Source organism: Vanellus vanellus (assembly GCF_965231255.1).
Source record: "Vanellus vanellus genome assembly, contig: HAP1_SCAFFOLD_40, whole genome shotgun sequence".
Lineage (NCBI taxonomy): Eukaryota > Metazoa > Chordata > Aves > Charadriiformes > Charadriidae > Vanellus > Vanellus vanellus.
The window spans coordinates 1361967-1376719 of record NW_028127876.1 but is presented as its reverse complement, the minus strand read 5'-3'; the positions used below and the strand labels follow the sequence as shown (position 1 = coordinate 1376719).

At 57.1% G+C, this 14753-nt stretch overlaps 1 protein-coding gene across 1 annotated transcript in view; it reads left to right on the top strand.

The window, feature by feature from the left end:
* LOC309684910 (E3 ubiquitin-protein ligase TRIM36-like) overlaps window positions 1-14753 on the top strand; it is a gene marked incomplete at both ends in the record, with an annotated part of 81845 nt that overhangs the window by 55210 nt on the left and 11882 nt on the right.

Here is a 14753-nt window from a genome sequence, read left to right as displayed (position 1 = left end):
AGCCAGGGGCTGTTCCTTCGGAGAAAGCTTGAGAAATGTTTGAAAAGAGAAAAAGAAAAAAAAAAAAATTAAAAAATGGGGGGAGAAAAAAAAGAGGGGAAAGAAGAACAAAGAGAAAAAGGAGATAAAAGGGGGGGAAGAAAAAAGGGGGAAAAAGAAAAAAAGGGAAAATGAAAAAAGGGGAGGGAAGAGAAAAAAAAAGGAAAAGGAAACAAAAACCCCAAATATAAAAAAAGAAAGGTAAAAAGGAAAAAAAAAAACCAACCAAACCAAGCAAGGAAAGTGGTGAAAGCTATCGGGCAAGAGGGACGAGAGCCGGGGGTGAGGTGGCGGTGCCAGCGCCGGCCCTGGGGGCTGCGACACCACACTGCAAAGTGTTCTGTGAAAAAAACCAACCAAAACCCACCCAACGACAACATCAAAAAACAAAGAGAAATCTCTCCAGCTCACACGAGCCTGAGCTCGCTCTCCGCTGCTTTCGTTCGCTCGCTCTCCGCTGCTTTCGTTCCAGTGTCTCGGGGGGGTCAGGGCCGAGCTGAGATTGGGGGGGTGGTGGTGGGAGTTTGCCCCATGGCTGTGATGGGGGGAGAAGGGGTGGGTGGGGAGTGGGGGATGTGCTGTGGGGTTTTTTTTGGGGTGGTGGTGGTGGTTTTTTTGCCAGGTGTCGCTTTACCCAGTGGCTCGGGGAGTGTGACGAAACAGGAAAAAGGGCTTCACTGAGAGGTTCAAATTAACAATTTCTTTGGACTTCGCTCACGGGTCCAATACGTCACTATTGCAAGTTCTGTGTGTGCGATGGCGATTACACTATTGCAATTTAAAAGAAATTAGCAGGATCCACTATTGCGAGCTACAAATGCCCCCGACAAGTAGCAACACAAACCACAAGGGCGCTAGATATTAATACCGTAGAAGAGTGCACCAGTCACAAACTCAATCGCATGGCATATACCGTACGGATGTTTCTTAGTCACTTACCCTCTCTCTCTCAGGTGAGGTCGCTCCATCCCTGGGAAGTTACCCTGTGCAGCGTCCTGGATGGGGGGGGGGCGGATCTCCTAGGGGCCAGCTGTATCCTTGGAGGATTCCCCATTTGTCTCCCCAGACCCTGCGGTTTATATTTCCTGACTCGGTGAGGGTGCAGGATTATGCCTGAGTGGATTACACTGTCTGGGATATTTCCCTCTGGTGGGGCGATAGCGAAGTCTCTGTTGCCAATTTGTGATGTCCGGTGCTCAACGTCACGGGAAGAGTGGTGGGATGGGACTCGGGGCATTTTGTTTGTTAAGGGCCATTTGGTTTTGGTTGTTCTGTGCCATCTTGAGATAAGCCCGGGCTGAGCTGTTTTGCAGCTCCCCCCAAGTTCTCTCTGCACAGCCAAGGCACGGCGGAGATGGAGCTGAGTGGGACGGCAGCTCCCTGCCTCTCACCTCTTGTGCTCTGAAACCGGCTTGGCTGGCTGCTCCCACACAGTGTGTTACTGGCTTGCCCAGCAGGTAAAGAACCCAGATTTGGGACGCCACTAGGGTGTCCGTTAGGGGTCCTGGGCTGCCCTTATGTGGTCCTGGGCGGCACTCTTGCAGGCCAGAGGGAGTCTGGGGCAGCCCTTCAAGGATCTGGGGGTCCCCTCTGGTGCCTCTGGGGAGGGTTTTGTGGCTGGGGAGGGCCAAGCTGGTTTCAAGAGGTGCTTCCTCCCTTTCTCCAGCCCACCCAGCTCCCCCGACACCCCCACCCCGCCAGGTTGGTGGGTGCCAGCAGTGCCAGCCTGTCCCACTGGGTCGGGCACTGAGGGGGGCACAGCCCCAGCCGCGGGATGGGAGGAGGAACCACAGCACCAGGGATAGAGACCAACATTTTATTTCTTTAACATTTCCCATGGGGGGCACCCCAGGGTTGCACGGCTGCACCGCAGCTGGTGCCAGGAGGGACTCCAATGTCCCCCCCACAGCTCACCTGGCTCCGCTCGTGATGCTTTCGATGGGGCTCAGCGCGGTCTCTTCTGTGCTACGGACCAAGCAGCTCCAGGTAGGCGACTGCTGCACCGCACTGTGCCGCAGCGTGGGGTTGTGTGGGGGGCTGCGGCGTGGGGCTGGGAGCTGCTCCCGTCTCACCCAGCTCCCGGGGTCCTGCAGAGGGACTGGAAGAAGCCAAAGCAAGGGACGACGGACACGAGAGCCCGCCCAGAGGAGCAGAGCGGTGAGTGGCCCTGGCACCGAGCACCATGCAAACAGCCCACACCCCACGGCAGCCCTGAGCCGGGGCTGTGCCAGGGGCTGCCGGCCGCTCACTCCGTCCCCTCCCTCAGCAGCTTCTTGACTAGCAGATGAAGGATGGGAGCTCAAGTCGATGCAGGAGAAGCAGGGAGTGTGGGGGAGACCCCCAGATCCTGCCCCAGACCCTCAGCCTGTGCCCTGCCCTGCCTGCACTGGGCAGCCCTGCCCGCCTGCTGAGGAGGGGGTGCTGCCCGCGGGCTCCAGCGGAGGAGACGGGGTGCAGCGGGCTCTCTTCTCTCTCCTCCTCTGCAGGGCAACCGAGGAGGCAGCGAGGAGGGAGCACCGGGCCCCACAGGACCCACTGGGCTCCCTGCCAACCATATACCATCCGAGCAGAGATGCCTCTCTCTACCCCCTGTCCCCCCCCCCCCAAGCCCACAGGTCCCCCTGCCCTCCTCTCCCGCCTATAGGTCCTATCAGTGGGGACAGCTCCTTCTGGTCCAGGCACCCCCCGGGCTCCTGGGCCCCCCGAGGGCCACCGCAAGAGCCCCTGCAGCCTGTGCTCGCTGGCCAACTCGGAGGACTGCAGCAGCCTGTTGAGGAGCAGCTCCTCTTCCCGGAGCTCCCTCTACCACTTCCTGGAGCCCTGACCCAGTGCAGCAACAGAGCCAGTGGTGCTCACACACTCAGGACAACCCCGCTCTCCCATGGCTGCTGGTGGGGCAGTGGGGAAACTGGGGCTGGTCCTCAGCCAGGAGCCTCCACAGGAGCTGCCAGCAGGGACCGAGAAAGAGTGGGTTCCCCGGCAGGGGATGGACAGGACACAGAGGCCCACGGACGAGCACCTGTCCCCCGGAAGGCCCCCAGCCATGGACATGGACAAGGTGGTGCGGGAGATCACCTGCGCTTTACAGGCCTTGAAGGCAAAGAGGGAGGAGTCCTGCAAGACCATGGGCAGGGAGTGTGGCCAGGCAGACCCAGGGCTGTGCAGGGCAGGAAGATGCCCACGGCAGGGCTGCGCCTGGCTGTGGGGCTACCTGAAGGGCTGGTGGAGATGCCACTAGCCGTGTCTGCTTCTGCCAGCCCTGCAAGTGGTGACAGCGCCAGGCCCAGGAGACCAACAGTGCCCCGAATACTGAGCGGCTGTGGGCTGTGGGGCCGGGAACCCCTCTGGGGTACCCCCTATGTGAAATGTTAAAGAAATAAAATGTTTGTCTCTAGCCCTCGTGCTGTCCTCCCTCCTCCCATCCCACCGCTGCGGGTGCTCCCCCGAGGGAGCAGGTGCAATCAGCAAGCACTGTGTGTTGAGCTCCCCTGCTCACAGCCATGCTCCGCCTGAAGGCGGCGAGGCAGGAGCAGTCCCCAGCCAACTTGGGCACAAAAAGGTTCATCTGACTCAGCGGGTGAGGAAGGGCCCGTTTCAACTCCGTACCTTTGGTATTCTCAGGTCGGAGGATTTGATGGAGCCAAATGAGCATGGCAGCATACGCTGTGGGGCTCTGAGCTGCTGCGTGGTGCCAGGTCTATCCAACGTCAGGCAGTACATTCACAGGAGACGTCACCGCTAACAACTCTTCTGAGGAAGTCGGTCCGTTTCTGTAGTCGTAGCCTGCCTGGAGAAACAGCCCCACGGAGTTAATAGTCTGCTGAGCAGCAAGGGAGCAGAGTCGCTGACTCTCAACCAAGGACTGAAACACAGCAACCCACTCTACTGCCTTCCCCCTACGCCCGCTGCCTCCCACAGTTTAGAAGAACCAGGGAGTTCCAAGTGAGGGGACACCTCCCCCACTCCCCCAAATCTGCTCAACATCCCCAAACCTCCCTCAAGACACGGGACTCCTCCCACACACCTCCACTCCCCACACCGACAACCCTCCCCCTCCCCCAACGCTCCAAAAAGCAGCAGTCCTTAGGGCAGACTCCTTAAGCTGACTCCACAGCTACGGCTCCCCGTCGGCTCTGGGGGAGACAAGGGGGCCGCGGGGCTCTCCGTGGGCTTTAAGGGGGTCCCAGGGCTGCCCACGGGCTCCCAGCAATGCCCGTGCCCACCACCCACCCCCACTTCAGGGGGCCCAGCGCTGACAACCCCCGACGCATCTCGGGGGTACCTGGGGGGGCTCGGCCGTGGGCTGGAGACGGGCGAAGGGGGCACGGCCGGGCTGACCTGCCGGGGGCGGGGGGGGGCTGAGAGCGGAGCCCAGAGCGGAGCCAAGCGCCCGGCCAGGCCGGCCCCGGGCACCCTGCGCTGCGGCCGGGGCTGCCACCACCTGCGGGGAGCGAGCGGGGGGTGAGGGGGCGGCAGCGGGGGACGGGGGGGGTGGCCTGAATCGGCCCTGTTTCCCCCGGGGACCCCCCACTCGGCTCCGCCCCCCCCAAACAGGCCCAGACCGCCCCCCGAGCCCCCCAGCCCGGTCTCGCCACCCCACAAACCCCCGAACTGGCCCTGCACACCTCCGCGCCGCCGCCCCCCCGCCCCGCCCGCCCGCTCCCGCCCTCCTCGGCTCCGGTCCCCCCGTCTCCCCCGGTACCGACCGTCGCAGCTCCCGCCCGACGCCGTACACCGGAAGTGCTCCCCCTCACGTCCGCCCACCCGCGCATGTGCCGAGGCGAAAACCCGGGCCACGCCCCCCTGCGTCGCCGCGGCAAACGCGAGCGAGGGGGCGGGGCCGCGCCGAGGAGAACGAGCCCCGCACCACAGCTTCTCTCCGCGTCGGGCAATGCGAGGCCGAAACCATCCCAGCCCTCCCCAAAATGAGCCGGACATCCGCCTGCAGAGCTCCGCCAGCCCCCCCGACGAACATCACGGGGATGGGGGGGAAGAAAACAACCAGAAAGGTACTGAAAATAGCTTGGAGATGGGGCTTAGAGATCCTTCCGAGAGGCAAAACCCGGCCTTTGTTCTCATTTTTGATCACGGGGTTTCGCAGTGCTTCGCGGGCAGTGGTTATCCAGGGGCATCAGCTATCCCGGGAAGCGAAAGTTCCCATCCCATGTGGCAAAAGTCCACTCGCATGAATAACTTAGACAAAACCAGCCCACAAAAGGACAAGAGGCGCGTTTGGTCACCTTTTCCTAGAAGCTTCGCTAAACTGTATACTCAGATTGGCCCTGTCCTGCAGTTTCTGTCCCAGAGTTTTGCCCCCAAACCCACGCTTCTAGCCCCGGTCCCCAAGCCCTCCCTCAGGGCCCACCACCTTTCCCCAGCCCGGCCTGTCCTTAAAGCTTTTCTTTCCACACACAGCCCTTTCCACTCACCTCCCTCCGGGGCCTCCTCTCTCACAGGCACCTCACAGCCCTGCAAACCTCCCTCTCCCGAAAACCCATTCCCCCCTCGCTCCCCCCTCACACAACACCTACTCCCCTCACACCCTCGCTCCCCCCCCCCCCCATCTCTCGCCCCCCCTTTCCCCTCTCCTCCCATTCAAAATGGCGCCGCCCTTCCCTTCCCCTCTCGCCTTTTCCTGCCCCAGCCGCCGCCCCCCGCTCAGGTGACACCGCACACAGCCGCCATGAGGCGCGGCGGGGAGGGCCGGGGCTGTGAGAGGCGATGGCGGTGAGGGAACTCTTGGCTTTTCTCCTCTTCTTTTCATCTCCTCAGGCTTCGGGCAGCCCCGCGTGGGCGGCTGGAGATCCCCCCCTCCCCTTCCAGGAGTGGCCCCGTCCCTGGGGCGGCCCCCGCCTCCCTCCTCCCCACAGGCTCCTCAGGGAGAGCCCCCAAATCTGTCCCCCGGGCGGCCCCACAGCCTCCTGTGTGTCCGGGAATGGGGTTTCCTTCAGGGAGTGTCTCCAAACCTATTCCCGGGGTGTCCCCACAGCCTCCTGCGTTGGCGGGAATGGTGTTTCCCTCAGGGAGAGCCCCCAAATCCATCTCTGTCGTTGCCCTACAGCCTCCTGCATGGCTGGGAGCAGTGTTTCCCTCAGGGAGAGCCCCCAAATCCATCCCCAGGGTGGTCCCGCAGCCTCCTGTGTGGCCAGGAATGGCGTTTCCCCTATGGATGGAGCCCTCTCCTTCCCCTGACTCCACTCCTGGACAGCCTTTTCCTCCCTCCCACCTTCTCCCCACAGCCTCTTCCAGGGCTGGGAAAACACTCCTGCCCTTTCTCTTCCTGCGGGTTTTGAGAAGAAGAGCCCCCCCGTCTGCCCAGCCCACACGTGGGGTCTGGGCAGCTCCACGCCTTGTGTTTGAACCGGGAATTGGGATATTCCAGTTTTCTTCTGCGATCAGGCCTGGTTGTGAAAGGGCCAGTTGTAGTGGTTAGGCTTTGTTGGGTGAGTAAGAGCAAATCTTATTGAACTTTTCCTTTTTTTTAGATTTTGTGTAGGGGGCTTGTTGTCCTCACGCCCTCGAGTTCTGCTCCAGGTCAAGTGAAGCCCCATGGAACTGGCCCTAAGGGCGGCGGCGGCCATGGACCAGCACCCCTTTGGCGTTGAGAACGTGGTTTATTTTGAGGTGAATCTCCCTGTTTTTCTTGAAAAGCGGGGGTCTGGTTTGTAGCGAGGCTTAAAACCCCGGGTTGTGCCTAAACGTGGGTCTGATTTCAACCTCAGGGGCTGCAACTCTGTCCAGCTCTGACTCACAGCCCTGGCAGCACCGTCAGCATGCCGGGCTCGGCGTTCTCTTGTATTTTGAAGGGTTTCTTACGGATCGGCAGCAGCCGGGGATATTTAGCAGCTGTGTATTGGTGGTGGAATCCATGTGGTGAAAAGATCTTTGGGGTAAAGAGGTGAATAGGTGTTGTTTTCTTTTTTTTCACCTGGAGAATGTTTCTTGTTGCCTTGTACCTGTAAAAAGATGTTCAAATCGTTAAGGTGTTCAAATCGTTTCATAAAATTACCCCCTAGACAGGAATATGTTTTGTGGTTGGTTTGGGTTTTTTTTTATGAGAGTCCTTTCAGCCTACTCTCCAGGTGGAAATGGGAAATGCAAAGGCATTACAATGATAGATTTGCTAAATCTGTTGCCAAGGTCTATATTACTGGCTTTCCCTGAAGCGGGGAAAAGACGTCCTGTTTAATTGTTGTTTGCATTTGAACGTCTCTGTGAAATGGATTAAGCAGTGTGGGCTTCTTTTTGTGGGTCTGCCCTTGGAAGGAGAGCGCCTTTAGGAAAAGGCTTTTCTGGAGGGGACAGAGAATTTAATTGCTGATGGCTCTAAAAGCGCGCCCTGTTTGGGTGGCCTGAAAACAAAACCCGTGAAAATCCATGACTGAAAAATGAGACTTTCTCCTAATGATCGGGGCTGCTGTTTCTACTGATTGGCCCATGAATAACAGCTCGTTCCTTACTGGTGGCTGAGGACCCTTGAATTGTTTCCCAAAGCCTAAGGCAGCGGGAAGGGCTGGGGTTGTCAGATCACTGCAAATCAAATAAAAGAGAGCGGTTTGGAGTTGTCTCGTTCCCTCTTTCTTTTCCCAAGAAAGAGGGGTGGAAAATGGTAAAATGTTTTGCGGAAAGTTCAAAATGGCAAAGGATGTACCGTGTGGGGGGTGGGACGTGGGTTTAGGTGTTGGTGGGGACCCCAGCAATAAACCGTAAGAGGTAGAGCAGCTTTGTGGGACTTTTGGGGCTTGTTTTTGTGTGGATATTCGCTCGTTGCAGACCACGTTCCGGAGCCCTCCAACAGAGGCAATAGAAAAAGAAGTCTTTTTATTAGTACTAATGCTTTGAATTTTCCAGTGTGGGAAAAGCCGCAAAAGTGTGTATTTCTGCCCAGCTGCGGAGAAATGGGTAATACTGAGCCCTACAATAGCTTGGTTGTTTTTTTTCCCCCCGTGTGATGACTGGTGTGGAGGGAGTTTGTGCCAAAGAGTCAACTTCTGATTGTGGGCAGCCCCTGTTTTAGGAACTGTTGCACAGATTGCTTATCGATGCAACTGCTGCCGTGACTCCCGCACTCCCTGCTGAGTGATAATCCAAAACTGCAGAGCGAGCTGGGTGCCCGTGGAAGGGGAACTGCACTCTCAAGTGGAAATACTTGGGGTCTCTTTGCCTGTGGGAGGGAAAGGGACGTCAAGAGTCAACCTAAAGGAACTTCTCACCTTCAGAGATCGGGCTCTGGAGGTGACGGTTAATTGAGGGGAGTCGTGGAAGCGTGCTTTACTGAGCAACATGCTGCTGCCGGCCCGAGACTAAATGTCTCCAAAGTTTGGGGTTGGTTTAAGTGCTTTTTGGTTATTAGCTGGATGTCACTCTTACAAGCACCTCTTGCCCTGTCTGGAGGGGTTTGCTGCTGCCTCCTGCATTGGGCCGAGGGGACCGGCAGCCCTTAGGACAGGGACTTTCTCAGGCGTGGAGGTTAAACCTGGTGCGTGCTGCTTAAAAAGTGCTCTAGGTGTTAGTGCAGTGGTCACGGTGAGAAATGTGGTGGCTTAGGGGAGCCTGAGATTCGCATTCCTCTTAAGTGCGTGGGATTTTGGGGAGCCTGGGTGGTACAATCCCCTTCCTGCTCCCAGATTCCTGTCGCTGACCCATCAGCGGGGTGTTAGCAGAGCTGATGCCCGCAGCGGCTGAGGGTCGGCATGATCCCGGCATCGCCGGAGCTCTGGAGCCGAGGAATGGGAGCGTGGCCCGTTTCCATCATGGCTTGTGAGGGAAATAGTGCGGTTTGATATAGCCGGGGTGCGTAAACAGGGATTCCTCTTTGCACGTGTGCTTACAGGGTGCACGCAGGTGTGTTACTTGGAGTGTTTCTTAATGCCTGCGAAGCTTTCTGAGATTGGTTAATGAGCGTTGCTTTGCTGTGCAAGTGCAAAGTGTTATTTTCATGGAGAAACCAGCTCGGATGTTCCATTTAGGCATTCTGCCTTTAAAAAAAGAAAAATATTTTAAAGCTTTCCTTGCAGGCAGAATAACATCTGCTTTTGAGGATTGTTTCTTTCCCTGCAGGGTAGAAAAATCTACAGCCTCGCTAAGGCTGCAGAGGAAGAAAACTTGTCAGTTTCCTAGAGCAAACTGCAGTTTGGAGAGGGGGGTGGTTTGCCAGAGCGCCTTTTAGCACCTGGTCGGGCACATTTCTTTTCCCTCGGGGCTGAGGTTTAACATCGCCTTTTCATTTGGCTGGGTTTTGGTTGTATGAATTAATGGGTGTTTCAATGGGAACCACAAGAGCTAATTTCTCAGTCGCCATCCCAAAAATTGTGCATTCTAAAAAATCAGAATGCGGATGCAAGAACAGAATTTGGACCAGATTCTCCGGCGCCAGGACAGTGCACCGATGCTCCAGGGTGCTTTCCCCGGCAGCGAAGGCCTGGTCTGGCAGGAAGGCGGTGGTGGGGATGGCGAGGTACTGCCGGCTCAGCCGCCCCATGGCCGGGAAGCGATGCTCGTTCTTCTTCCACCAGCGCAGCAGCTGGTGCTGCGCTTGCAGAGGGGCTCTACTACAGAGGATGTAGTTTTCCAGTTGCTGGTGGATCTCGGGTATGCTCTCCTCGGGTCCTACCCCAAAAGGATGTCATAGATGCTCTGAGATGGGGCGCTGGTGCATGGGTCCTTGTGAGCAGGCAGCTGGCTGCCGGCATCTGCGCCTGTGGCTTTGGAATCCGAGTTTGGCACCCCAGACTGGGTGGCAGATGGGGATTGGTGGTTGCAAACCCACAACAGCGTGGTTCTCACTGGCTGGTGCAGCTCGCTTCTCAGGCTGGGGCTGAGAAACTGCATCTCCTTGAAGCGCGGGTCCAAAACAGAGGTGATAGCTGCTGGGCTTTCGAGCACTTTCTCGAATGCAGTTCCCTTCATTTTGGAAGACGGCAGAACACGGAGAATGGCATTACATGCGATCTACTCCTTGGTGTGTTGATTGGACAGGGAATCAGTCAAAAGAGAAAATAAGAAAAATTAATTTGCCTTCTACTTGGATGGCAGAAATCTACGAGAGGCAATAGAAGTCGGATGGTTGAACAAAATCTTGCATGGCTTTGAGTTTGCCCTGAGCTGACGGCTGCAAAGCCTATTGCGAAACCTATTCATTTTTGTGATCGTAGTGATTTTTGTTGGTGTTTTGTTTGGATGTCTTAAGAGTATCGTTATCAAGCAATTATCTCCCCCCAGCCCCGCCATGCCCGCCGGCAGCAATGGGCCGATGGGGTCCTCAGCTGTCAGGTGGGAGGCAGCGGCACCGGGGCAGGGAGGGGGATGCCCGGTACCCCCGGGCGGGCCGTGCCGCCGGTGTGGCTGGAGGATGCTCCATGGCTGCTCACTGCGGCATTTCCCATGGCAGGGAGGAAACACAGGGGGAGCAGGGGGTGGGGGCAAATGGGGGAGGCAAAGCATCTGCACGGGGGGGAGGGAGGGGGCTGTGAGGGCCATGGAAAGGGGAGTGAAGGGCATCTGCAAGGTTGGAGGGGGTAAGGAGGGTGGTAGGTGTCTAAAATGGGGTGCTGGGGGTGTGCAAGGAGGGGGGGCAGCAGGCCGCTGAAGGGGGGTGTAAGGCATCTGCGAGGCAGAGGGGTGGGGGCTCAAAGGGGGAGGTGAGGGGTACCCAAGGTGGGTGTGGGAGGGAGGCACCTGGGCGATGCCTGTTGGGGGTCTCCCCACCAGACCCCTCCTCCTTGTCCCCTCCTCCACATCTCGATGTGACCCCCTGGTGATGCTGTGGCCTTTCAGAGCAGGGGGACAAAGGCCACTGTCCCCACAGAGCCCCATGCCACCCGGTCACCTCAGCTATTGTCCCACCGGGCGCTTGTGCGGATGCGCCTGGTGTTGGGGTGCAGGCAGGAGGTGGCTGGGTGGTCCCCCCATCTTTCTACATTTCCTTAGCCTGGGGGAGGGCCTGTCCGCCCCCCCGGTGTACCCATGGGACCCGGCTGCAGGAGCTGCTCTCGGGGGCAAACGAGAGGTGGGGAGTTAATTAATCTGCCCTGAAATTACAGCTCACGGCAAAGACTGAGAGGAATTTGCGTCTCCGCCAGCAAGGGATGACGGTCACGTCCTGGTGATGCTCAGCTGTGACCTGCGTGTGTCCCCCCCTCACAGCCCCACTTTGGGGCTCTGGAGATGTGTCCTCTCCCGGGTCCAGTCCCCGTCACAGCCCAAATCCTGGCTCAGGAGCCAGAGGGGTCCCCGCAGGGGACGGTGCTGACCCCCACGATAGCAAAGGAGGGAGCCACAGGACCGGTGGCTTCGTCTGGGTAGGATGGAGATGGAGAGGGGCAAGGAGGGGGGTCTCCTGCTCCGCCACCAGAGCAGCTCCCCCAGTTTGGCCCCTCATCCCCTTATAACACTGGGATCAGTGTTATTAATTACACTTTGCGCAAGATTAATTACATTAATCCTCCCTCCTGCTGCTGGTGGCCAGTCCAGCTTGCATGTGACGGGACGAGGGGGCCGAGGTGGGAAGTTTGCGTGCTCGTGCGATGCTTTTGGCCTCCCCCGGCACCGGGAGGACTCAAAGCCGGGCGTGAACCTCTGCTTTGTACTTTTCCTCATCCTCAATTACACCAACGCTTCCCCAGGGAAAGATTTTTCTTTCTAACTGGAGGAGTTGCACTGAGACAGGTAAACTGAGGCAGGACAGTCAAAAATCCCTCTCTCTCCTGCTGGGACAAAAAAAACGCTGCAGCAAAATAATAATTTGGAGAAGTTTTCTTGAGATGGAACAACACTCTCTGCTCCGAAACTCAAAAGTGAGCTCGCCATCCCCTTTCCCAGCCCAGTTTCGATGCTTTGATGTTTTCCAGGCACCTGGCAGCGGCGGCAAAGGACAAAGTACTTGGGGGTCAGAAAAAGCTCATTCCCAGATGGGAACGTTTGTTCCTTTTGCTCGTTAAATTGGCTGGCGAGTGGGAGGTGTGAGCTTCCCCGAGCGTCGCTGCTGCGCGGCGGCAGGTGATGCCATTCGGTCGAAGCAGGAATTTGGGGGATAAAAAGCAGATTTCCAGTATTTTGCTCTTCCCTAAAGAGAAGGGTTTCCTGGAGGCCCTTTCAAAGCTGCAGTTGCGACTCGAGTGTGAGACGTGGTTGGTTTTTTATTTCTTTGAGCGCGGTGATCCCAGTGATGCTTCCCCAGCCCCGGGGGCAAGGGGAGAAGAGAACTCCTGTAGTTCTCCTTCAGCTTTTAAGGCACAGATGCTCTTTGTGCAGCGCTGGCAGTGGTATTTCAGCCAAGGAGGGCATTAGCTGTCAGCCCTTGGCTTTTTTTTTTTGAGGAGAAAAATGCAGTTTTGTGTGGAAAGCGGGCTTGCAGCAAGAGAAGCCTGAGCCTGGTTGGGCTGAAGACGAAGCTTCACCCTTGTAGGTTCTGAGGGCCTTTGGAGGTTGGTGGTGGCCATGTCCTGTGGCCAAGTGCCATCTAGTGAGTCCTGCAGGTATCACGTTTGGAGAATGAAACTGGCTGTGCTCAAAAGTGTGGGGTTGGGTCTCCCCACCCCAGCCCACCCCCAGTTTGGAAATCCCTATTTTAATTTTTCGAAAGGAACCACAAGAATGAAGCAGGAGGCTTGGTTTTGGTTTGAAACACTCAACTGTCTCCCCTTTTAGTAAATCCTTCCAGACTCACGGTGTATACAATGCAGGTGACATTACAGGTGGTTTTATTTGGGTAGGGGAAAAAAAACCTCCTCCAAGTCCGTGTTTTTAGGGCTGTGCCTGAAGGAGGAGACATGCAGAGGTGTGATGCTCATTGGCTCGCGTGGCCGCGGGGATGGGTGATGACTGGGAGGACGTAAGGGAGCTCTCCTCACCTGGCCCCAACTTGTACCTTCTTCTTCTCGCTAAACAGAGACACGACGAGGAGGCGGTGATGGACCAGGGAAGAACGAGCACCGTTGCCAATATTCAGTATGAGAAGGAGGAGCTGGAAGGTGAGTTGGGAGAGGTGGCACCAGCCCCACGTGTTTTCCCATTGCGCAAAGTCCCTGCCGCGTCCTGTGCTCAGTGTACGCATCACCTGCAGCGAAACGTGGCGTGCTTCTAAATAAACAAGCACAGTTATTTTCACATTTTTTTTAATGTTGTGGCTTTTAGACAGAGGGGAAAAAGCCCCCGCGGCATCTGTGGTGTGAGTGTTGGCCACGGAGCTGGGCAGTTCCCAGCTTGTTTTCTCAGAGGCTGCTCTTGGCTTGGAGAGGTCAGGAGAATAATTTGATGGCTGCAGACACAGGGCTGTGATTTTCTTTTTTTTTGTTCCAGACTTCATTATCACGGGACTAATTGGATCTCCTCTTGTCGCCTTGTGCCGACAAAGATTTTAAAAATAATTACCTTCTGTGGCTGCTTAATGAGCAGGTCTGAGTGTTGTCCAGCCGAAGCTGGAATTTGAGACGAGGGTTGATACTTTCAGGGCACTTTTAGGTGACCCGGAGCCATCGCTTGTTGTTGCTCTGTTGTTGCAAAGTTAGAGTAAAACAGGCTTGGTAAAAGGGACGGGTCTCTGTCATTCAGAAATGCAGTGAAACTAAAATGAAGAGAAGTTGGTGTTTCCTCCTGGGATGGCTGTGCTGGTTTAATCATGGCAGCGGCGTCAACCGTCTCCGCAATATCGAGAGTGATGAGAACGCTGCTTTTTTTGCAGGCCACCACACCCTGTCCGTGGGCATGCGGATGCCACCGGCACCACCGACCCCACCGCCAGAAGCATCGGAAGAAGGAACGGGAGGACTGTGCCCCGATGGAGCAGGGCTACCACTGTAAGTCCCGCCGCAGCATTCATGAGCCTCCTCGGGGCTGCGTGGGTGCTGGGGTCCTCTGCAAGCAGGTCCGTGTGGCTGATTTGTGTGGTTTGCTGTTCTTCTGAGGGAAAGTGGCATTATTTGGGAGGCAGTTGAAGGCATAATGGATTAAGGCTGGTCTTCCTTAGAGGGATCCTGCCTTTAAAAATGGAAACGTGGGGAAGGAAAGTGGCCCATCCTTATGCAGAGGTGGAACAGATGGTTCTCCTTCTCCATGGCTCTGTGCAAGCCTGGCCAGACCCGGGGGAGAGGGGCCAGCCCAATATTTAGGGCTGAACTGGTGCCAATCGATGGCCACGTAGGGCTTGCTCCAGCGCTCGCTGCCGTCTTCCACATCCTCCTCAAACTTCAGCCACCTGCGGACATCGGGCACGATCAGCCCCGTTGCAAGAAAACAGCCTCAGCTCTGCAACCCCTTTGGTGCAGCTACGGGGCGGCAAGAGGAGAAGGCTCCGCGCATCGGCACCTGCAGCTGCAAAAGCTTTGCGTCCCAGAGAGCGGAAGGCAGAGCCCGCGGCCGCCACCGCAGCTGGCAGCAGGGATTTACCTTGCCGTTTCCTTCCACTCGGCATCTTCACCCTCCTTCAGGAAGATCTCATCCAGCTCGGTGAACAAGTGGTGGGGAATGTGCTGCTCATCCTCCTCGGTGCCGAGGATGAACTACACCCGCTGGGATGGGGTGTCTGGGGGCAGAAGATAAATCCCGTTACCACACCTGCATTCGGCCTGTCACGCTCACATGCAAAGCGGCCATCAATTGGCACCAGTTCAGCCCTAAATATTGGGCTAGCCCCTCTCCCCCGGGTCTGGCCAGGCTTGCACAGAGCCATGGAGAAGGAGAAACGCCAGATCGGGCAAAAAATGTCATTATCTAGG